Consider the following 25896-nt stretch of genomic DNA (forward strand, 5'->3'; position numbering starts at 1 on the left):
TCTCTATAGATTTGGAATTCATGTCTAGGAACACTGTGCTAACAAATTAAAAACCCACGACTCAAATACTAATTTTAGCTAACATTGTTTAAGCAATGACATTGGCGATTTTTTAAAAGAGCTGCCTTGGTTATTCAGAGGTATGGATGTGGAGTATTATACTAATAAAGGGCTTTGACCACCCCTGTGTTTTGCTTCAGTCACCCAGCCAACCCTGTCGGTTTTAAAGAAAGAAAATTTTCCACATCCCTTAGCCTGGGTGCTTTATAGTAGAGACAGAAACTCCTTTATGCTCTTCGCATGGCACAGGATGTAAGTCTATTCCAACACCAGGTTGATGGAATGGGCTGAAAGTACCAAGTAAGAATTGTGAGAGATGAGATTTTAATTTACATTTAATGTGCATTTCTATCACTTTATATCTTGCCCCCGAGTCAGGGATCTTGGCAATGATCTGACTGAGGAAGATAAAGCTTAGGTTGGTGAGTTTCTCAGGGTCACCAGTAGCAGAAGAGGGATGTGAACCCAGGAATCCTGATTCTGCATTCTCCCTGGTTCTTTCTACTGTGCCAGGAAATCTTACTCATTTTTCCTGTTTCTCTATAATAGATACAGATGTGTTATAGCATATTTATTATTTCCCTCTTGCCCATTTGTAGCTCCCTCTGTGAAGTAAGATAGCCTAAGGCAAATTAAAATATCCCCAAAAGAATATTTGCCTCTATTTTAATTTAAAGAAGAAAACTAAAAATTACCTAATTATGTATTTCGGAGTCATTAGAAGTTGGAAAAGTACTGCCACTTATGGAAGCCTTTTTATCATAAACATACTTGTCTATGCAGATAGAAAACTGTAAGTTCAAGAGTCAGACATAAATCTGTGTTTGGATGGACTCCAGCTATTTCAACCTATTATTCGCTCAGAGCAATAGTGTGGATATGTGACTATGTGTTCGTTCTGTTTCACAGGGCAGAGGAAAAAGAAGTTAGTAAGACTTGTAAAACAAAATTTCAGCTAGACGTCTTTGCTAATGTATAGCTTTCTCAGCTACAAAAGGAAACTTAGTGATGGACTAGGACCAGGAGGAACCGCAAGGTTTCAGAGCTGATCAATGACAGAGCTGACACCTAACTATAGATGATTTGCTAGTTATGGAGATAAAAGAGAAGAGTAGGCAGAAGTCTTCAGTAGTGATGAAGAGGCTGGGCTCAGAGTCAGAGAGATCTGGCTTTGGATCTTATTTCTCCCACTTACTGGCTCCGTGACCTTGGATGAGATAATTAACCTGTGTGGGGATAATAGCAGTGCTGACATCATCGGGTTGTTTTGATGACTGAGATTATCCATGTGAACCTCTTAACATGGTGCTTGACACTTAGGAAATACTAGTAGTTGCTTTTGCTGTTGTTGTTTGTATTTTAACAAAATGGCTCTACATACCTTCTAAATCTTATTGAAATGGAAATTCATGAAGTTTCCACCCATTAGGAGAATCAGTAAAGAGAAGGGAGCCTGCCACAAAGACATGACTGAGACTGTGAAAGACTATGAACACCTGAGCAGAGACGTCATATATATGCTGCTATGTATTGTTGAAACTGGGGTATTTTCACATGTAGGAATAAGTTATGTCCTGTGTTTGGTTAGTATCCTTCTCATAAACCTGACTTCCTCAGCTCTCAAAATAGTTGGCAGAAAGGAAAGTCCTCTCTTTCCCATCAGAGTCCATCTCCCAGGAGTACCACCAGCCCCAGGATAAAAACATTCTTAACCATGCATAGCATTCCCTGCTGCTCCTCTTGTAGTGAATTATGGTACAAGGCTTAGAGAGACACCAGTGATGAAATGCACAATGATCGCCTCCTTACTTGGGTGGATGTAAATGTTGCTGACATAGTAACTTCTTTCTTTGTTAAGAAACTTAACACTTCATTTTTTGCCTTCTAGTAAAATGTAAACAGTGATTCCGCATGTATGATATAACAGATTATTTTAGGCAATCCAGAGTTAAACTGGGTTTTTTTAATTTAAGTAATTATTTCTTTCGGTGTATATTAGGAAAATGCTAGGTGTTTTTTTTTGTCTTTGTTCCTGTGATCTGGTTCACATCTGCACAAATTTCTTTTTTTTTATTTAATTTATTTTTTTATACAGCAGGTTCTTATTAGTTATCCATTTTATACAAATTAGCATATATATGTCAATCCCAGTCTCCCAATTCATCCCACCACCACCCCCACCGCCACAACCCCCTTGGTGTCCAAACGTTTGTTCTCTACATCTGTGTCTCAATTTCTGCCCTGCAAACTTGTTTATCTGTACAATTTTTCTGGGTTCCACATATATGCGTTAATATACGATATTTGTTTGTCTCTTTCTGACTTACTTCACTCTGTATGACAGTCTCTAGATCCATCCACATCTCTACAAATGACCCAATTTCGTTCCTTTTTATGGCTGAGTAACATTCCATTGTATATATGTATCACATCTTCTTTATCCATTCCTCTGTGGATGGGCATTTAGGTTGCTTCCATGAACTGACTATTGTAAACAGTGCTGCAACGAACATTGGGGTGCATGTGTCTTTTTGAATTATGGTTTTCTCTGGGTATGTGCACAGTAGTGGGATTGCTGGGTCATATGGTAATTCTATTTTTAGTTTTTTAAGGAACCTCCATACTGTTCTCCATAGTGGCTGTATCAATTTACATTCCCACCAACAGTGCAAGAGGGTTCCATTGTCTCCACACCCTCTCCAGCATTTGTTGTTTGTAGATTTTCTGATGATGCCCATTCTAACTGGTGTGAGGTGAGACCTCATTGTAGTTTTGATTTGCATTTCTCTAATAATTAGTGATGTTGAGCATCTTTTCATGTGCTTCTTGGCCATCTGTATGTTTTCTTTGGAGAAATGTCTGTTTAGGTCTTCTGCCCATTTTTGGATTGGATTGTTTGTTTTTTTTAATATTGAGCTGCATGAGCTGTTTATATATTTGGAGATTAAATCTGTGTCCGTTGATTCGTTTGCAAATATTTTCTCCCATTCGGAGGGTTGTCTTTTCATCTTGTTTGTAGTTTCCTTTGCTGTGCAACAACTTTTAAGTTTCATTAGGTCCCGTTTGTTTATTTTTGTTTTTATTTCCATTACTCTAGGAGGTGGATCAAAAAAGATCTTGCTGTGATTTATGTCAAAGAGTCTTCTTCCTATGTTTTCCTCTAAGATTTTTATACTGTCCGGTCTTACATTTAGATCTCTAATCCATTTTTTGGTTTTTTTTGTGTATGGTGTTAGGCAGTGTTCTAATTTCATTCTTACATGTAGCTGTCCAATTTTTCCAGCACCACTTATTGAAGAGACTGTCTTTTCTCCATTTTATATCCTTGCCTCCTTTGTCATAGGTTAGATGACCATAGGTGTGTGGGTTTATCTCTGGGCTTTCTATCCTGTTCCATTGATCTATATTTCTGTTTTTGTGTAAGCACCATATTGTCTTGATTACTGTAGCTTTGTAGTATAGTCTGAAGTCAGGGAGTCTGATTCCTCCAGCTCCATTTTTTTCCCTCAAGACTGCTTTGGCTATTCAGGGTCTTTTGTGTCTCCATATAAATTTTAAGATTTTTTGTTCTAGTTCTGTAAAAAATGCCATTGGTAATTTGATAGGGATTGCATTGAATCTGTAGATTGCTTTGGGTAGTATAGTCATTTTCACAATATTGATTCTTCCAATCCAAGAGCATGGTATGTCTCTCCATCTGTTTGTATCATTAATTTCTTTCATCAGTGTCTTATAATTTTCTGCATACAGGTCTTTTGTCTCCCTAGGTAGGTTTATTCCTAGATATTTTATTCTTTTTGTTGCAATGGTAAATAGGAGTGTTTCCGTAATTTCTATTTCATATTTTTCATCATTAGTGAAAAATGCAAGAGATTTGCATTTTGTTAGATTGTTTATTTGAAGCTATCTGGTCCTGGGCTTTTGTTTGTTGGAAGGAATGCAAGAGATTTCTGTGCATTAATTTTGTATCCTGCAACTTTACCACATTCATTGATTAGGTCTAGTATTTTTCTGGTGGCATCTTTAGGATTCTCTATGTATAGTCTCATTTCATCTGCAAACAGTGACAGTTTTACTTCTTCCTTTCCAATATGTATTCCTTTTATTTCTTTTTCTTCTCTGATTGCCATAGCTAGGACTTCCACAACTATGTTGGATAATAGTGGTGAGAATGGACATCCTTGTCTTGTTCCTGATCTTAGAGGAAATGCTTTCAGTTTTTCACCATTTAGAATGATGTTTAGGGCTTCCCTGGTGGCGCAGTGGTTGAGAGTCCACCTACCGATGCAGGGGACACGGGTTCGTGCCCCGGCCCGGGAAGATCCCACATGCCACGGAGCAGCTGGGCCCGTGAGCCATGGCCACTGAGCCTGTGTGTCTGGAGCCTGTGCTCCGCAGTGGGAGAGGCCACAACAGTGAGAGGCCCGTGTACAGCAAAAAAAAAAAAAAAAAGAATGATGTTTGCTGTGGGTTTGTCATATATGGCCTTTATTATGTTGAGATAGGTTCCCTCTATGCCCACCTTCTGGAGAGTTTTTATCATAAATGGGTTGAATTTTGTCAAAAGCTTTCTCTGCATCTATTGAGATGATCACATGGTTTTTCTTCTTCAATTTGTTAATATGGCGTATCACACTGATTGATTTGCATGTATTGAAGAATCCTTGCATCCCTGGGATAAATCCCACTTGATCATGGTGTATGATCCTTTTAACGTGTTGTTGGATTCTGTTTGCTAGTTTTTTGTTTTTTGTGTGTGTGTGTGTGGTACGTCGGCCTCTTACTATTGTGGCCTCTCCCATTGTGGAGCACAGGCTCTGGACGCGCAGGCTCAGCGGACATGGCTCACGGGCCCAGCCGCTCCGCAGCATGTGGGATCGTCCCGGACCAGGGCACAAACCCATCTCCCCTGCATTGGCAGGCGGACTCTCAACCACTGTGCCACCTGGGAAGCCCCTGTTTGCTAGTATTTCGTTGAGGATTTTTGCATGTATATTCATGAGTGATATTGGTCTGTAATTTTCTTTTGTTGTAGTATCTTTGTCTGGTTTTGGTATCAGGGTGATGGTGCCCTCATAGAATGAGTTTGGGAGTGTTCCTTCCTCTGCAATTTTTTTTCAAGAGTTTGTGAAGGATGGGTGTCAGCTCTTCTCTAAATGTTTGGTAGAGTTCACCTGTGAAGCCATCTGGTCCTGGGCTTTTGTTTGTTGGAAGATTTTTAATCACAGTTTCAATTCCATTTCTTGTGATTGGTCTGTTCATATTTTCTATTTCTTCCTGGTTCAGTCTTGGAAGGTTATACCTTTCTAAGAATTTGTCCATTTCTTCCAGGTCATCCATTTTTTTGGCATAGAGTTGCTTGTAGTAGTCCCTTAGGATGCTTTGTATTTCTGCGGTGTCTGTTGTAACTTCTACATTTTCATTTCTAATTTTATTGATTTGAGTCCTCTCCCTCTTTTTCTTGATGAGTCTGGCTGATGGTTTATCAATGTTGTTTATCTTCCAAAGAATCAGCTTTTAGTTTTATTGATGTTTGCTATTGTTTTCTTTGTTTCTATTTCATTTATTTCTGCTCTGATCTTTATGATTTCTTTCCTTCTACTAACTTTGGGTTTTGTTTGTTCTTCTTTCTCTAGTTCTTTTATGTGTAAGGTTAGATTGTTTATTTGAGATGTTTGTTGTTTCTTGATGTAGGATTGTATTGCTATAAACTTCCCTCTTAGAACTGCTTTTGCTGCCTCCCATAGGTTTTGGCTTGTCATGTTTTCATTATCATTTGTCTCTAGGTATTTTTTGGTTTCCTCTTTGATTTCTTCAGTGATCTCTTGGTTATTTAGTAACGTATTATTTAGCCTCCATGTGTTTGTGTTTTTTACGTTTTTTTCCCTGTAATTGATTTCTAATCTCATAGCATTGTGCTCAGAAAAGAAGTTTGATACGATTTCAATTTTCTAAAATTTACTGAGGCTTGATTTGTGACCCAAGATGTGATCTATCCTGGAGAATGTTCCGTGCGCACTTGAGAAGAAAGTGTAGTCTGTTTTTGGATGGAATGTCCTATATATACCAACTAGATCTATCTGGTCTATTGTGTCCTTTAAAGCTTGTGTTTCCTTATTAATCTTCTGTTTGGATGATCTGTGCATTGGCGTAAGTGAGGTGTTAAAGTCCCCCACTATTATTGTGTTACAGTGGATTTCCTCTTTTATAGCTGTTAGCAGTTGCCTTATGTATTGAGGTGCTCCTATGTTGGGTGCATATATATTTATAATTCTTATATCTTCTTCTTGGATTGATCCCTTGATCATTATGTAGTGTCCTTCCTTGTCTCTTGTAACATTCTTTATTTTAAAGTCTATTTTATCTGATACGAGTATTGCTACTCCAGCTTTCTTTTGATTTCCACTTGCATGGAATATCTTTTTCTATCCCCTCACTTTCAGTCTGTATGTGTCCCTAGGTCTGAAGTGGGTCTCTTGTAGGCAGCATACATATGGGTCCTGTTTTTGTATCCATTCAGCGAGCCTGTGTCTTTTGGTTGGAGCATTTAATCCATCCATGTTTAAGGTAGTTATCGACATGTATTTCCTATGACCATTTTCTTAATTGTTTTGGGTTTGGTTTTGTAGGTCCTTTTCTTCTTTTGTGTTTCCCACTTAGAGAAGTTCCTTTAGCATTTGTTGTAGAGCTAGTTTGGTGGTGCTGAACTCTCTCAGCTTTTGCTTGTCTGTAAAGCTTTTGATTTCTCCATCGAATCTGAATGAGATCCTTGCTGGGTAGAGTAATCTTGGTTGTAGTTTCTTCCCTTTCATCACTTTAAATATGTCATGCCACTCCCTTCTGGCTTGTAGTGTTTCTGCAGAGAAATCCACTGTTTACCTTATGGCAGTTCCCTTTTATGTTTTTTATCATTTTTCCCTTGCTGCTTTCAATAATTTTTCTTTGTCTTTAATTTTTGCCTATTTGATTACTATGTGTCTTGACGTGTTTCTCCTTGGGTTTATCCTGTATGGGACTCTCTGTGCTTCCTGGACTTGGGTGGCTATTTCCTTTCCCATGTTAGGAAAGTTTTCAACTACAATCTCTTCATATGTTTTCTCAGGTCCTTTCTCTCTCTCTTCTCCTTCTGGGACCCCTATAATGCGAATGTTGTTGCATTTTATGTTGTCCCAGAGGTCTCTTAGGCTGTCTTCATTTCTTTTCATTCTTTTTTCTTTATTGTCTTCCACAGCAGTGAATTCTACCATTCTGTCTTCCAGGTCACTTATCCGTTCTTCTGCCTCAGTTATTCTGCTATTGATTCCTTGCAGTGTAGTTTTCATTTCACTTATTTTATTGTTCATCTCTGTTTGTTTGTTCTTTAATTCTTCTAGGTCTTTGTTCAACATTTCTTGCATCTTCTTGATCTTTGCCTCCATTCTTTTTCTAAGGTCCTGGATCATCTTCACTATCATTATTCTGAATTCTTTTTCTGGAAGGCTGCCTATCTCCACTCCATTTAGTTGTTTTTCTGGGGTTTTATCTTGTTCCTTCATCTGGTACATAGCCCTCTGCCTTTTCATCTTGTCTGTCTTTCTGTGAATGTGGTTTTTGTTCCCCAGGCTGCAGGATTGTAGTTCTTCTTGCTTCTGCTGTCTGCCCTCTGGTGGATTGGGCTTGGAAAATACTAGTTTTTGATGAGGCAAATGAGTACCTTTTTTTTTTATTTTCGTGTAATTTCTTTACAATGTTGTGTTAATTTCTGCTGTACAGTGAAGTGAATCAGGTATATGTATACGTATATCCCCTTTCTCTTTGTCCTCCCTCCCTCCCACCCCACCCCCATCCTACCCATCTAGGTGGTCACAGGGCACCAAGCTGAGCTCCCTGTGCTATATAGCAGGTTCCCAGTAGCTATCTATTTTACAGATGGTAGTGTACTTATGTGAAACCTAATCTCCCAGTTCGTCCCACCCTCCCCATCCCCCCGTGTCCACATGTCTGTTCTCTACATTTACACCTTTATTCCTGCCCTGCAAATAGATTCATCTGTACAAATGAGTACTTTAAAAACTAAGATTTTGTAGTAGACGGGAGAGTGGGAAGGATGGGACCAGAAGAGCCCGGTGGCCTATGAAAAGAGGAAGGCAGAGATCTGTAGGCAGGAACTGTGAAGTCAAAGTATGATGTTTCCCCACCTGATTGTGGGGGGAATTCATTTGTTTCAAAGCAGAGTTCTTTCTGGTATTCAACTGTAGTCACTTTCTCCACAGAGGCCCTCTGATTCTTATACTATTCTTCCAGGTGAGGTGGGACAAAGAAATATGAGCTTTATCTGGTTAATTTGTTCACAGGGTTAATCCTGTTGCTTGGGTAAGGTCAGAAGATGTTTGAGAGAACATTTATTTCCCATTGCTTGGTTCTGAGTCCCATTAGCATTAGTGGAAAGTACACAAGTGTGCAAAGGGGCACCCAGACCACCAGGTCTCCGAGAAGGACATTAACATAAATGGAGAAATACAGTTTAGAAATCTGCCCCGTAAAGCACGGTAAAGGCAGAGAAAACCATTCTGAACTCTGTATGAACTGTGCCAGGTCCTGAATCTCACGTCAAAATACTTGAGTGCTGTACCTTTAATGTAAATGTAGCAGTTTAGTCCAAAATAGATGGAGCACTGTGTTTTAATTCAATTTAGAGATCTACAAAGGGACTAATTTATCAGAGAAGTTGCACTCTAACCATAAAATGTGCTTGTATTCGTTTTGATCTCCTCCCATGTCTCAGATTAAAACACTGTGAAGGTCAGACATGAGAACACATCTCCTCTAACCTTTTTACAATAATTCTGTCATTAACAACACTTTTAAAATCCAATTCTCTTTCCCCTGACCCCCACCCCAGTGGTTTAGAGAGAAGCTGAAGATACTGTCAAACACAGGGACAGTAAGTAGAGGCAGAGAAAGAGAGGACAAATCCACTACAGCAGGTACAGTAGGTTTAAAATACATCTGTAGCAGGCAACCACAAAATGGAGAAATATCCAGATTATGCATGAGCAGGCTTCCAAACTGCAGAATTCTGACAGGCGCCCAGGGGGCTCTTGATTATCATTCCATCATCTGAATTTCTAAATTTGACTGATTTAATTTTTTTAGCTAGTTAGCGTCTATTTGGAATTTTGGTTTGCTCTTTCATTTTAAGCAAGAAGAGTTCTCGAGTCAGACCCTTGGATCCTCACAGAAAGCATCATATTTGACCTTTCACGGAACAAGTGCTTTAGCGATTGTGAACGTTGTTAAGAACTATATGGTAAGCAGGCCACATTTCCGTGCAGTATTGTACTTACTAATTCATTTTTATCTCTAGAGCAGAGTTAAAGGCATGCCATTTTGCATGACACAGTGTCTTTACTGTACAGATTTCCTATAACGGATATTTCTAAGTAGCAGTCCTCAAGATGAGTGACTTCTCTTTGTCTTGGATATAGTTCATCAAGATAATTATGGTAATAGCAGCCCTAGGTCTTATTGATCACCTCCAGGGCTCAAAATGAAATGCAGGGCTATAAGCTGTGCTGTTATCTAGCTGAACTACATCCAAAGTGACCTTGAGTAACTCTGTGGCTGGTGGTTCCAGACCATGCTTTGAGAAACCGTATCCTACATCAAAGAACTTTGTACATGCCACCTTCTAAGTGGAAGTTCAGTGGATTCCCAATGCCTCACCCCTAACCTAACAAATCTGTATCTTTAGGGATGAGACCTGAAAACCCTACATTTTTAATAAACTCATCATACACACCAAAGTCTCAGAAGACTGCATTTTCAGGGGTTGGAAAACTATGGCCCACGGGCCAAATCCAGCTAGCCATCTATTTTTGTACAGCCCAGCAGCTAAGAATGGTTTCCACATGTTTAACTGGTTGAAAAGAAATCAAAAGAATAATAATACTTTCAGATATGTAAAAATTTTATGAAGTTCTTATTTCAGTGTGCATAAGTAAGATTTTAATGAAATGCAGCTGTGTCATTTGTTTACCTATTAGTGATGGTGGTTTTGCACAGCAGCAGAGTTGAGCAGTCATGACAGAGATCATGTAAGTACCTACATAATATCCTCAGTTTTGCCTCTTGACCAGCAAAGCCTAAAACATTACTATTCAGCCCTTTACAGAAAAATACTTACTAATCCTTTCTTTTGATAACCTTTTTTTTTTTTTTTTTTTTTTTTTTTTTGGCGGTACGCGGGCCTCTCACTGCTGTGGCCTCTCCCCTTGCGGAGCACAGGCTCCGGACACGCAGGCTCAGCAGCCATGGCTCACGGGCCCAGCCGCTCCGCAGCATGTGGGATCCTCCCAGACCGAGGCACGAACCCGTCACCCCTGCATCGGCAGGCAGACTCTCAACCACTGCGCCACCAGGGAAGCCCCAAAAAGTTGTTCTTCTGTTTTAACTGTGGGAAATTCAGAAATATCAGCCTTTCCGTGCATGGCATGACCAACACGATAATGTAGAGTCTTTTCAATTGGAACCTTTTTTGAAAATGAGTTTGAAGCAGCCTACATCTTCTGTGTAAAGTTATTCAAGGCTTTATCCATATATGACTGAGAATCAATCAGAAATTAGTAACCGGCAATGACATTTGGCTGCTAACCCACAACAAAAGCTTTTAACATCGGGCCCTTACAACAGAATACGTTTCAACCTAATTGGATGTCTTCTACTGGAACTAGTTATTTCGAGATGATAATTAAGGGTCTTTTTAATAGGATTGACACAAATTCTGACCCAAGGCATCTAGAATAGGAAGGAAAAGTTTGTTGTTAGAAGTGCTAAATGCTAATTATGTTAGATTTCCTGGTAGAAGAACAGTGGCCAGAACATTTCAGTACTAGATCCTGTTAGATGTGAGAAGACCTACCACACTGGAGTTTGCAGCAGCTAAGTCAAATAGCAGACGCTTAAAGAAAGGGTAGATGATTGGGCCTCTTGTCCTTCCTGTGCTCACGGAGCATGACATAACCTAGAACTCTTTATACAAAGACACGAAGCCAAGATTTCAAAGAAACAGAGCATAATTATTTCCCCTGAGGTTCTTGTGAGCCCTAATGAGGGCCACATAGATTTACTAAATAGTGTGCCTTTAGCAGTATCAGTCATGGGTATGATCGTCCTCTCGTCTGATCATCTCTGTAAAAGAGCTTCTCTCCTTTTATAATGTTGAGATTTAAATTTATTAAGACTGTATGTCAGGACAGTCTACCCTGACTCCATCCTACCCATCATTTCTCCATTCTTGGTCCAGAGGGAAGACATAATTCCTTAACTATTGTGCTTCTCTACGCCAACTCTGCCCTTTTCCTAGGAAGGCCTCTAAGCTGAAAGCAGCTTTCACGTACTTGCCTTTAGTATAAAAGACATCGTGTGGATCAAAAAGATTTTGAAGAACTGTCCGCCTCATTAGTAATCAGGGAAATGCAAATTAAAGTACCAGTGTGATATGACATTTTATATATAAGACTGGCAAAAGATAGACATCTAACCAAATCTTTTGTTGGTAAGAATGTGAAGAAAATGGTACTCACACAGTATGAGTAGGAATGTGACCTGCAGTAGTCACTGGGGAGAACAAGTAAAATTGGCCCAGCAATTCTATTTCAGGGTATTTACTCTAGAGGAAATTACACGTGTTCTGAGGTAGACTTGCAAAGATGTTCATTATGTTGTCTGCAATGACAAAAAAAAAAAAGCAAGCAAATTAAAGAATAATACATATGGTAGTATTTCATATAATGCATGTAATATGATTTAATAGAGAATTAGTAATAAAAATAATACCATATAATGTTTAAACATACAAATACCTGCTCAACATAAGCGCTAACTCGTGATTATATTTGCGAGGGAGGGAATCTGGAGGAGGGTTACATGAAAGAACTTTAGCTGTATTGATAATATTTTGGGGGGTAAATTTTTAATGTATATTCAGGGGGAAAAGGCTAGAGATCTATGGGAAAAATGTTAAAGACTGTTAATTCTAGAAATGGGAATATGAGTATCAGTAAACATGTTTTGTAGTTTTACATGTGTGATATCTCTAGTTAAAAAGAAAACCTCAGGTCAGAATTCCTCTACGTGGTCAGATATTATAGTCAAAATCATCCAGAGAATGGTTCTGATTTTCTCCTTCTCTCCTAGACATTGTAGAATAGAGAAGACCTTATTCCTAGTGATATTTAACCCATTTAATCCAAGTATTTTCTTTTAAGGAAAAAACCCTACTGTAGAATGAAATAAACGGTTATTTCCTAAAGAGTACTTACCAATCAAAATAAACAAAACAAACAAAAAGGCAAACAGAATATGACTCTTTGGCTTCATTAAGTGTGAAGCACATAATTAATTGTTTTCCCTGCAATTCAAAGAGACTTGTGTTGTACTGGTTCAGTTTAATTGAACTTATTACCACAAGCAGATAATAAGAAGTATATTGAAGATATCCATCTGGCTTGCCCTGAAAACCTCACGTTTCATTCTTCACGGCTGTCATAGGCCATACTAATTGCCTCATTTCAGCTGTCTTACAATCAGTATGATTTAGCTATAAATGTGAAAAAATCCTTACTTGAGAGGAGGTTGATATTAAAAAGCATAGATCTCTGACCTACCTCTGCTACCACGTCTGAACACATGCCCAGCATTATTAAAGTTATATATTTTTCAAATACGTAAATAAAAATCCTCTCTTTCTCACATACGTCCTTTTAAGTTACGTCTGTCCTCTTATATCCTGCCATACAGCTAGTCCCCTACTGAAGGAAAAAAATGGTTTACATTGAGCTTTTCAGTGATAAAATGTTTCAAGATCCATGTGGTTTGTTTTCAACTATAGTGAGTTTTCTTTTTTATAATGTCCAATGTTGAAACGGATTTTGAATGGCTAATTGTGTTATCAATAAGGAGAAAAGTAAAATTAAGCACTTTTATCTTCTGTTCCCAAATATTGAAGCTCCCTGTGGTTTGAGAATAATGTTTTCTCATGCAGACTGGTTTCATAGGGACGTGCTCTCTCATAAGCAGAGGGGGGTGTGTGTGTGTTTCACATCATCCTGCTCCTTGTATTTCAGAGGCAGCCCCATGGGGGAAGCCAACACTTGGTTCCCAACCTTGAAAAGGAAAATGTGGCCTATTACAAACCCTGAACCAGAAAAGAGATGTGTCAGAATAATTCATGAGTGACTCTCACCTACCTTCCTTTCTTGGCATTTGTTCTCTATGCCAGAGGCAGGAGGGGTATTGCCCTCCCAAACAAGTAACCTCACCACACCATGATTGACTTTCTCTGGCTGTCATAGGCAATCACATCTGAGAAAACCATCCAAAAGACTGTGTAGGCCTTTAGGTTAAATACAGAACCTGACCAAGATGAAAGCAAGTTAATTAACATTTCCATCAACTCTCTCTGATTTACTCTAGCAAGATCTATTTCTAAAAGGTTAACATGGTTATCTCTTTTATGCAGCCATTTGAAGAGCTGAAAGTAGGCTACTGGTTATGGGAGAAGAAATGTAAGCAGAACATTTAGAACAACAGTGGATTTTTACATGGCCTTCTAGCAGTTCTATAATCAGTGTGCAAAAGTGCAAGACATGTTACTTAGTGAAGATTAGCAACGTCTGCTTTGAAAATTTCCCGAACTGGAAAACATGTTCCCTATTATCATATTAACTCCCCCCCCCTTCTCTCTCTTCAGCAGTAGAGCTGCTTATAAATATAAGTCAAGCTTGGGCTTGGCCTAAAAGAGTGGGATCCAAAGGGTCCAGTCAGAAGTGCCTTCTCTTCCATACCTACTCTTATAATCCTAGCCCACGTCTCTTCTGATATAACATCTATCTCCACTGTCTCTGCCCACAGCATAAGGAAGACATCTGGTGCTGTTTGTGCTAATACTTTTTGATGAATAAGACAAAAGAAACTGAATTATAAAGACCAGTATAGATGATGAGGGGACACTGATGCAGTCTGAATATGAGGGAGTAGTTAAAGACACAAAATATGTAGCCATCTCTCTCCCCCTAGAACACTGTGAGCCTTGGCCCACAAGCCACAGAATTGTCTAGGGGGTTTGTTTGTTTTTTTTAATAAATGCACATTCCTGGACCCCTGACCTGATGAATAAAAACCTCCAGGGGTGCAACCCAGGAATTTTCATTTTTAGTAAGTTCCCCAGGGAATACCTGCATGCATCAAAGGTCAAAAACCTAGGAGCTCACAGTCTAAGGATGCATACCAAGAGCCAAGAAATAGAGCTGTGTTTAGACTATGGAAGGAATAGGAAGGAAGGGAGGGAGGAAGGGAGGAAGGAAGGAAGGGAGAAAGGAAGGGAGGAAGGAAGGAAGGGAGGGAGGGAGGGAGGAAGAGAGGGAGGAAGGGAGGGAGAAAGGGAGGAAGGAAGGAAGGGAGAAAGGAAGGAAGGGAGGAAGGGAGGGAGGGAGAAAGGGAGGAAGGAAGGAAGGGAGAAAGGAAGGAAGGGAGAAAGGAAGGAAGGAAGGAAGGAAGGAGGGGAGGGAGGAAGGGAGGAAGGAAGGAAGGGAGAAAGAAAGGGAGAAAGGAAGGAAGGAAGGGAGGGAGGAAGGAAGGGAGGGAGGAAGGGAGGGAGGGAGGAAGGGAAGAAGGAAGGAAGGGAGAAAGGAAGGAAGGAAGGGAGGGAGGAAGGGAGGAAGGGAGGAAGGAAGGAAGGAAGGGAGGGAGGAAGGGAGGGAGGAAGGAAGGGAGGGAGGAAGGAAGGAAGGAAGGAGGGGAGGGAGGAAGGGAGGAAGGAAGGAAGAGGAAAAAGAAAGGAAGGAAGGGAGAAAGGGAGAAAGGAAGGAAGGAAGGGAGGGAGGAAGGGAGGGAGGAAGGGAGGAAGGAAGGGAGGGAGGAAGGAAGGAAGGAAGGGAGGGAGGAAGGAAGGAAGGGAGGGAGGAAGAAAACAGAGTGAGTGACTAACTAGGGGAGTGAAGGTAATCATTGAACTGGGAATTAAAAGATGAATAAGAGGGGCTTCCCTGGTGGTGCAGTGGTTGAGAGTCTGCCTGCCAATGCAGGGGACACGGGTTCGTGCCCCGGTCCGGGAGGATCCCACATGCCGCGGAGCAACTAGGCCCGTGAGCCACAACTACTGAGCCTGCGCGTCTGGAGCCTGTGCTCCTCAACAAGAGAGGCCACGGTAGTGAGAGGCCCGCGCACCGCGATGAAGAGTGGCCCCCGCTTTTCACAACTAGAGAAAGCCCTCGCACAGAAACGAAGACCCAACACAGCCAAAAATTAAAAAAAAAAAAAAAAAAGATGAATAAGTTCACCAGGTTAAAAAATATAAAGGTAATTGCAGGCAGAAGAAATTTATCTAATGTATGAGAGGAATGAAAATCCCCAGCAAGTTCAGAAAAAATATATTTGAAAGGTGAGATGAGAACACTTCCAGAGAGGCAGCCCGTGAAACACTATCGATCACATTTCAGCAACTGTGGACAATAGAGAGGCAAACATTTTGATTTTCTTTTTAATGCAAAGAAAACAGGTTCCATCAACTGTACCTAAATGATCTTGACACCAACTTCAGGGGAAATTTTACATCTTCTAAGAGAATTTAAAAAGAAAAGCAGTTATCACCAACAGAGGAGTTTTAAAATTATTTTTAAAGTAAGTGATAATGCATATTATTTATAGAAATATTAGGGGAAAAGATAATCTCATCATTCAGAGAGATCCATATAATCTTTATGTTTTCTTCCAGAGTTACATCTAGGCATGCATATATATGAAATATGTGTATGTGTATATACGTGTGTGTGTATGTTTAAATCTATGTCTGTCTTTTTTTTTTTTTTGATGTGGACCATTTTTAAAGTCTTTATTGAATTTTTACAACATTGCTTCTGTTTTATGTTTTGGTTTTTTGGCTTCGAGGCATGTGGGATCTTAGCTCCCCATCCAGGGATCAAACCTTCAACCCCTGCACTGGAAGGCAAAGTCTTTACCACTGGACCACCAGGGAAGTCCCTATGTCTGTCTTCTAACCTGTAAATAAATATCCTTGTTACTAAAAGATTATACTATACACACTGTTTTATAACTTCTTTTGTCATTAATAGCTTTCTGCCAGCATAGATTTTTGAACAAGAAATAAGTACTAGCCTTATTTTCTTATAAATATGTTTCTTTCTCCTGCTAGTCAAAATAGCCTCAGGAAGAAGCCTTTAAAAAGACTCTCTTGTGATACCTGTGTGGGCAAGATGGAGAGAGGATACTGGAGGATAATTTGCAGGACTGGTTAAAATATTGATTAGGGCATTCATGTCAACCTGGAGGGGAGATCCTGAACTATCCCTCTGCACTTTCCTCAACCTTTTCCTATTGGAATTTCTTATCAGTGACACATGATGTTACTAATAATACACTGAGTACATTTTCTGATCACATGAACCATTAGGGAATAGATGAAATGACAAAGTCAGTATCCAAAATGACCTTGAAAAGATAATCATGTGAACCAAATGTAACAAGATTAATTTTAATAGTGGCGAATGTAAAGATTTTCACTTGTCTCCAAAAACCAGGTTGAAAGAGTCAAATTTTAGGGTGAGGCTCTGTGTTAAAGGTGAATTAACAATATTCTATGCTTTAAAAAAAAAAAAGCAAATTACATCTATACCTTAATAGAGGACCTGAAACAAGAGAGGGACAATCTAAAAATCTACAGTAGACCTGATGAAAGTATAACTGGAGGAGGATTGTGTTTTTATTTTGAGACTGACATTAAAATTTAAAATCAGCCTAGAAGAAGACAACTGAGCTGGTGTTAGGAGACACAGATGAAGGAGGTAAGGCAAAGAAGAGGATTTAGGTAGGGTGAAAGGGGAGGGATAATCAATGTTTTCACACATTTAAAGAGCTATCAAACTCTATGTGGTATCAAAAGGCAGTCCCTGAATAGATGGGTGATAAATGTTGGAGCACAGGATATCATTTGTGTTCAATAAGATGAAAAAGTTTCAAATAATTAGACCATGCAGAAGATGAAACTAACGATTTTTCTATTATCAATAATGTTCATTTCCAGACCGGACAAGTACTCTGGGGAAACACTGCATAAAGAATTCACGCATCAGGTGGCAGTGTGTGGTCTGAGTGGACCACTATAAGGGGCATTTCCTAGTCATTTTAGCATTTTCATGGTCTACTTAGGTGACCTTGTAAACCTGGATCCACGTGAACCTCCCAGTTCTGAAATGTTATCGTTCTTTGATTTTATGGTTTTAAAAACTTATTTCTGCCCTGTGTGTTTTTCTAGCCCTGAGCAAAAATTTTGCCACTAGCTTGAATTCTGTCATGTTGACTTTATTTTCTTATGGCAGACTCTGGTTTTTTCTCCCAGCATGAATTTATCCATAATCAGCAGTGCAGCATGGGTTGAAAAGGTTATTCTGCTAATTATGAATAGCATATTCTTAAAATAAGAGTCCTATAAAAGAATGAATTTTCTCTTTAATTTTATGTTGCAGTTTGAGAGTGTTCAGTAAATGATACCTTTGTTCATTGCCTGAGTTTTGAACCCTTTGAGAGGTAAGCCAAGGCAGTCCGGCAGATGGCAATCAGATGTCAGCTTTGTAAGTCATACAGCGTATAGAAAAGAATGTGACTGGGTAAACAGCAATGGTGCGCTTCCTAAAACTGAACTCCAAATTGGGTAGACTTGTGCCACTGTACAACATCAGATCTCTCCCTTGAACCTTGCAACATGGAGAATCAAACCACTGTATGTGCTTCCTTCACACTTGCAGGAGAAAGAGAGGCATGGAGCCAGAAATTCTTTATTGCATTTTCCCAGACTCACCACTGAATGAGAAGGACTGAGGCAGGGGAGGAGAGAGAAGAGGAGTGTTAGGAAACATCAAGAGTCTCTAAAAGTCAGCTGTAGACCAGAGGTTGCAAACTGGTAGCTGTCATGGCTGACTTTACTTGAACCCACAGACTGGTTTTCTTTGGCTGTGAGAGTGTTTAAAACTTTTGAACTGGGATGCTTTTAGACAGGGGGGCATGTGCTCTCTAAATTGACCTCAGACCTCATTATTCCTTATTGTCTCGTATCTCTTAATCACACTTTGGTGATACTGCCAGGACCTCTGTAAGCATTTGACATGCAGAATTAAGTGGGTCTCATGACTCTGGGGGGAAGACCAGCCTTTTGATTATTTCCAATTATTAAATTATTAAGTCGATATAAATTGACCATGGTGGGAATATAAGAGAAAGAAGACTGGAAAAGGGAATGTTTCAAACCTTTCTATTTATAATTCTGTACAAGATTTTACTCCAAATCTGCATTTCACTCCCATATCTCTACCAGGAGGTTATCAGTGGGAATAGAAACTCAGTTATCTGAATGGACACGATCTTCTCAGGAGCAGCCAGTGGTTAATTGGGACAAGAGAACATAAGTCATTATCTTTGAGAAATCTGAAGCAAATTGAGGCAGGTTGTCGCCTCTCACCGGGAAACAAATTAGCCCTGTCTTTAAAAAGACTCTGCTTTCGGGGCTTCCCTGGTGGCGCAGTGGTTGAGAGTCCGCCTGCCGATGCAGGGGACACGGGTTCGTGCCCTGGTCCGGGAGGATCCCACATGCCGCGGAGCGGCTGGGCCCGTGAGCCATGGCCGCTGAGCCTGCGCGTCGGGAGCCTGTGCTCCGCAACGGGAGAGGCCACAACAGTGAGAGGCCCGCGTACCGCAAAAAAAAACAAAAACAAAAAAAAAAGACTCTGCTTTCTCTAGCTGCTGACTGAGGATTCCTGTCAACTGCCAAAGAAATAGGGAAAATGTGGCTTAATGGTACTAAAATAGTGGTCGTGAAATACCTACAAACCCATTTTCTCATGTTCATGAATGTTTCTAATTGATGTGACTACTGTGTTTGAATGACAAAATTGGTGCTAAGCTTCAGCTCCAGAAAATCGGGGTACCATCTTCCAGCTGCAGTCATTAATGTGCCAGTAAGTTTGGGAAAGCTCTGTATGTATAAAGGAAAAGCCATAAATTATAGGCAAAATAGCTCTTTCCCTTGGTTAACTTGTCTTCGTGGAACCCCTGGCAGCCTGGAGGTGGGTTAGAGTTCAGCTTTTGCATGAGAAAAAGAGAGAGAGTGAGAAAGAAGGAAACAGTAGACAATGTGCTGGGTTATAAAGGTTGTGAACAGTAAAAAAAAAAAAAAAAAAAAAAAAAAACTTCAGAAGGTATGGCTTACTTTTCCTAAATTTTGTGAATGTGGGAATGATTGCCATCCAGTGGAAAGAACCGTGAGCAAGGTCCTGCCCACCTGGGTTCTGGTCCTCTAGATCTCTTAGTGGCCAAGTGGGTGACGCTACTTGGATCTTATTGCCTCAGACTCTAGTTTTCTCACCTGTAAAATGAAGAGCCTTGAATAGAGAGAGTTAAGGCCTCCTCTAGTTCTGAAGTTCTGTGGTTTGATAAAGAAGTGCTTAAGTTGGAATACAGCATGAAAGCCCTCTAATGTCCGATTTCTTTTTCACTCAGTGGCAACAACAAAAAAAATCTATCCAGAGGTGCTCTCACTCAGGCTCTCAAAGAAAATGAGATGAAATCTTCGTGCGCAGGAGATTTGCATTGTATAAACATCTGTTTTCTCTTAGTTCACGCTATAATCCCTGAAGGAAAGAGAAAAAATGAAAATTATGTGGTGTGGGCAGTTTTATCAACCAGTCCATCCATGCATGGTCATGAGGTTGGGATCTGAAAGGACCCTGGGCTAAGTGTGCCTCAATCTTCATATACTTCTGAAAATATGATCACTTCACTGCACTGAATGGGATTCCAGTGTTTGACTACATGTTGATTTTATACATTATGGCCACCAAACACAAGCCAGCCATGTCAACAGGCTCATAGCCAAAGAGAGAGATAGTGAGAAAACTGGCTCATTTGAATAATGTTTTGATTTTTAAGGGCAATTTTCAGTATACAAAACTTTTGTTTTACATACTGGCTTTAAAACACAGCCCTGTGTAGATGTATGAGAAAGCAATGAAAACTTGTACATGAATGTTCATAGTAGCATTATTCATAATAACCAAAAGTGGAAACAACCCACATGTCCATCATCTGATGGATGGATAAACCAAATGTGGTGTATCCATACAATGGACTATTATTAATCCGTAAAAAGAGATGAAATACTGATACATGGTACTGATACATGGATGAATCTTGAAAACATGATGCTAAGTGAAAGAAGCCAAACACAAAAGGCCATGTATTGTATGATGTCATTCCTATGAAATGTCAAGAACCGGCACATTCCTGAAAACAGAAGTAGATTAGCTTTTGCCGGAAGATAGGGGAAGGGAGAATTGGGATTGACTCTTAATAGGCACAGGGTTTTGTTTTGTTTTGTTTGAGGTCATGTAATGTTATGGAATTAGATAGTAGTGATGGTTGCACAAAAGTAAATATAGAAAAACCACTGAATTGTATACTTTAAAAGAAGAATGTTATGTGAATTATATCTCAATTTTAAAAGGAAAAAAATAAGTTATGATCCATTTTGGACGCTGAAAAAAAAAGAAAGAAAAAGAAAAGGGACTAATAAATATACCAACTCTGGTATCCAGGTGTCATATAATTCCTAGAGCTTGACACATTCTTAGGGATCACCAGCTTTATGATTCTCAGTTACTTAGGTGATTCTCCTGATCCTACTTCTACTCTGATCACAGCCCTCCACTCTGCTCCTGAAGACATGGTTGGAGAAGTACTCTCGCCACGTCTTGCATCCGCTGTAGCTCTGCAGCATCCTCTCTGTTGCTGTGACACCATGCCAGATATTAACAGCAGAGTAACTGAGTAGAGAAGGTCTCTGGTATGTCCAATATGGTCCACCTCTTTCCTTCTCTACTAATATATTAAAGGGGGATGAACACAAGCATTGCAGAGAGACAAATGAGGTTCAAATCCCAGCATTATCATTTCCAAGCTGTTCAGAGTGACCTTGTGAAATGGGTATAACAGACCCTATTACACAGGATTGTTGGGAAGACTGAATTCGATATGTATTTCCATTCCTTAGCACATATCAGCATTCAGATATTTTTTTCCTCTTCGCTCTGACTACTGTTCACAGCCCACCAATTGAGAGCTCCAGCACCTGGCCAGTCAGCCACGTTCTACAAACATCTTGGCTATGCCTCTGCGTACTTGGCTTCACAAATAAAGCATTTCTGCCACGTTAGCTCTCTTGTCCTCTCCCTTAGCTCTAGCACTTCCTCCTGAGCGCTGTCTTTCATTTGGTCGCAGCACCATCCGTGGGGAGTTATCCTTATTACTCCCTGATACTACTCCCGTCTTTCTTTGTGAACATCTCTCTCGTTTCACCTATCACATTTTTGTAACCATCTAGTTATGACTCCCCCTTGATTCCTCTTCATTTTTGAATCTCTAATGCCAAGCATACTATTCAGTAAATTTTGATAAATCAATGAGAAATGAGGCATAGTTCATTTTTCTGGTGAAGAAGTAACTCCCAACTATTTGACATCCAATAATGATGGGCGCTTATTTCCCTTGGATGTTTACAACTCTTCTTTGAATTTTTTATTATTGTATTAAAATCACAAATATCTATAGGCCCATGACCAACTTAAGAACTAGATTATTATCAGAAACTTAAATCTACTTATGTGCTCCTATCCTAGGCCATCCCTCTGCCTTCCTTCCCAACCATTATCCTTTTTGTTTTTTGATTTTTTTAAGTTGAGAGTTACATTTTATTCAGCAGACATTCTTAGGACTTTAAGCCCAGCGTCTCAAATAACTCTGAAGGACTGCTCCAAGGAGGCAAGGGAGCCAACCGCTATCCTTCTTTAGCATTTTGACTGACTTAACATTTCTTAGATCCGTGCCCGCTGGGTCCTGTAGACAAACGGCACTTACAGGCTTTGCTCACACAGTTTAGCTTGGGTGATTTCCTGTGTCATCTGCCACTAATATTTTATGCAAATAAATGAAGAGATGACTCTGTATCTACAAGAAAATAATACTGGCCACTTCACACACTTCACATAACACAGAACACACACCATCTTGACTGAGTGAGGCAAATAGAAACTAGTTTTATTTCCCCATTTTTTAAGGAAATTGAGGAAACTGAGGCTCAGAAATGTAATGTGACATATTTCAGATACCCAGCTATAGCAAATTGTAATCCTGGGTCAGAATCCAATCTTAAAACACAATGTCCACTGTTGTTTCCATTATACTCTACTATCTCTGAGTCTTTGAGTCAGATAAGCATACAATGAAAGTAAAAATGGTGCCTACCTCATAAAGATGTTGAGAAAATTAACTGAGAATTCTTTCAAATGCTCAGTACACTACCTGTCCATGTGGTAAACATAGAGTAAACATTAGGTGTCATTAGTATTGTCATTATGGTATAGATTGGCAATTTAAAGTTTGAAGCCTCTAGAAAAATCTCCTATGAAATCCCCTAAGCTAGCCTGGAGCAGTAGCTAACGTTGCTGGCTGTGTCACTGGGTTGAATTGATTACCTGAGGCCATCTTGGTGAGACACAAGGAGAACTTGTGTGTTGGACTCTGGATATTACAAATCCCACCAGTTACGCTGACTGAGGCAAACCTTAGATGCTATGGTACATGGTAGCGTCTGCTCCCAGTGGGCTTAATTAAACAACCTTAACTTTTGTCTATTTAGTTTCTCAGCCTGGGTGACCAGGACCAAAATTCACCATCTCTCTGAGCTTCAATTTCCTCATCTAAAAGACAAGGTGAATCCATTTCATTTATTTATGTATTTATGTGTTTTCTATTGCTTTTCTTTTTGTTTTACCAGTGGGCTTTGATGATGTAAATACCTACCAGAAGTAGGGTCTATTTGTGTGTGTGTGTGTGTGTGTGTGTGTGTGTTCGTGCAAGTATGCTTGCATGTTTGTCTTTCTTATAATAATATGAGAGATTTGGATCATTTTTCTCTATATCATAAAGTTCTCCTCCTACCACCTTACTTCCTAACTCCATTTTGTGGCTGACTCTTGGTCATCCTTCAGAGCTCAGGTCTCCTTCAGGAATCTCTTCTAACCATCTTATCAAAAGAAGTTTCTTCCTATTCTCTAACATGGTCCCTATTCATTGATTTCATAAACACTTTTTCAACATCTAAACATATTTTTTGGTTTTGTTTACTTATAAGCCCATCACCCATCACCCTACCTAGAATGTAAGCTTCATGAGGATCGGAGCTACCGACCCGTAACCACAGTCTTTAGCACCTGCCTTGCCTATATTAGAGGCTCTGTAATATCTCTTGAATGAATGAATGAACAAACGAGCGAAGGAATAGACCCCATTAACTAAGACTCCTTTTATAGCGTGTTAAAATCATCCTATTCTCACAGTCTGTTCATGAATTCACCCAATTGAAAGAACCCGTTGAGATCCTTGGAAGAGAGTAGATCATCTCTTCCAGCGCCTTCTTTTTGTAGAGGAAACTAGAAAGGGCAAATTACATATCCAAGCTAAGGTACAATAGCCTGTTCTTCCTTCTACTCTTTCATGTTGCCTCCCAAAGGAGCTCACCAAATTCTTGTTATTAAAGCAATGGCTAAGGAAATTAATAAGCAACAGACTAGGGGAAAGTAGAGGTCGATGGGGCACAGTGAAAGGGATATGGGCTTTGGTGTCTGAAAGCCTGGTTTCAGGTACCAAGCCCAACACTTTTGGGCACGTCTCTGACCTAAAAAAATAAGTCTTTAGGAGTGTTAGTGTCTTCTTTATAAAATGGAAAGTCCCTCTGTTGTAAGGATTCAAATTCTCTGTGTAAAGCAGGGAACAGCCCCTGGCATTTAATAGGTACCTTTAATTGACAGTCCGTAGTATTGTGCTTGTATTCCTTTCACTGCCTGCCCCCCCATCAACTCCACTACAGTGATTCAAGAGCAGTGTCTCAAAGTGCTTAAATTTGTGTCTTACTAAGGTTCCCTACGACTGTGCCAAAAATCCAGCAGTGTTTTTGTAGCAGCACTGAGGTCTGAGAGATTAGTCACTCTCTTCTCAGAAAAAGTAAATCGTTATTTTTTATCTACTTCTTACATTTATGTTGTTTATCATGGCACATGTATTATAAAACCCACAAATCGATGCTCTCAGCAGGCAAAACTGTTCAGACCTGCAGAATGTCTTGTTTCGTACTAGGTGTTTTACAAACCAGGATCCGCCTGCCTTGAATTCTGTTTTCTGAGGGACGGTGGGGGTGCCTGGTGTCTGACTGATCTCTGCGTGACTTGTACTTTCTCGAGGAGCAGATGTGATTTCCCATGTATCTGAGTAACCTCTGTAAGATTGCCATCATTTCTGTAAGGCCAGAGGATTATTCTGTGCTTGGAAAGATGGATATCAGCTCCCTTTAATCAATACCTTACACAGATGTCACCTGGATCTGCCCGTGGTTATCTGTAATATCTGACCAAAACGGTGCTGTCGTTTGTCATGTTTGGTTTAATTTAAAGCACCTTGGAATTTAAGTCAGCTTTATTTTAAAACAGTATGTAGAACAATGCATTAAGTTAGGAAAATGCGTACTTGTTTTCTGGTTGATACCCTGTTAGAAAGCGAGAATAGCAAGAAGGTAAGATGCCACCTTGTCCATCTCCATTACAAAGGACTGGCTTGGAAACACATAGGTTGGCATGGGAGCAAGAAAAGAGTAGGGGATGCAGTCGATTCAGTTCCCGCATACAAAAATGGGGGCAACAATGAATTATCTGTAGACTATTATATAGTTTTTCATCCAAAGCAGAATGCTGTTGAGAGACTGGACAACACAGATAAGCCAGAACTGACCCTTGTAATGTTAAGTAACTGGGATATTTGGGGTTGACGATGTTTCTGTGGTGTACTCCTCCTCTGGATTCTCAGAGGAGAGTCCTTGGTGATATAGATTAACCATCACTTACTATTCAGCCATGTAGAGAATGTGTGTTTTTCCGTATTTGAGACAATGGCTCCTGCTAGGAGAGGAGAGCTGTTACTTCTTGGGAAGAATGATCTTATATCAAGTTTGGACAGTTTTCTGCCTGCACTAAGATCCTTTTCTGTTGTCAGTTTAGAGAAAACGCACATGTGTCACACCAAAATCTTTGTTTGGAGGTGTAATGAGTCAAGCAGAAAACTGCCTTTCTCCTAAATGAACGTTAGGTGACAGAACGAGAAATGTGTCGGGTAACATTTTAGCTGGTACAGATCCTCCAAAGAAAACAAACACATCAGAGTTGAATTTTTGATTCAAAAATAGCAGGTCAAAGAAGCAGGGCTTACATTGAGAAAACTTTTTAGGAATATTACATAAAGACTGACAATATCCCCAACTTATTCAATGTGATGGGAAGGATTAAAATATTCAGTGCTATGGGCTCCTTAGCATGGGCTTTGAAACCTCCCTTCGAATCCAGATCTCACCACTTCCTCTCGAAGCTTCTGATTCTGCCTTTGTAAAACGGGAAAAATACCCACCGCTCCAAGTTATCATGAGCCTAAGTGAGGTACATTATGCAGAACACTTAGCCTACAACCTGACGCATGAAAGACAGTCTGCAAAATGATGGGTCTTTTCCCTTCTAGAGGCAATTAGGTTCACCATCCTAGTTAAGAACAACCACAAATCTGGGTTACAATTTCCCCTTTGCTACTTATGAATTGTGTGACTTTCTGAGCTTCAGTTTCCTCATCTTTGAAATAGGCATAGCAATGTCCACCTGACAAAATTTTGTTTTCTCAGTTTTAATTTTTTCTCCA

At 39.8% G+C, this 25896-nt stretch overlaps 1 protein-coding gene across 13 annotated transcripts in view; it reads left to right on the plus strand.

The window, feature by feature from the left end:
• The window catches only part of CNTN4 (contactin 4), a 977605-nt gene that overhangs the window by 896144 nt on the left and 55565 nt on the right, over window positions 1-25896 (plus strand). The gene's annotated exons all lie outside the window — the stretch shown is intronic.

Source organism: Pseudorca crassidens, chromosome 10 (genome assembly GCF_039906515.1).
Source record: "Pseudorca crassidens isolate mPseCra1 chromosome 10, mPseCra1.hap1, whole genome shotgun sequence".
Classification (NCBI taxonomy): Eukaryota; Metazoa; Chordata; class Mammalia; order Artiodactyla; family Delphinidae; genus Pseudorca; species Pseudorca crassidens.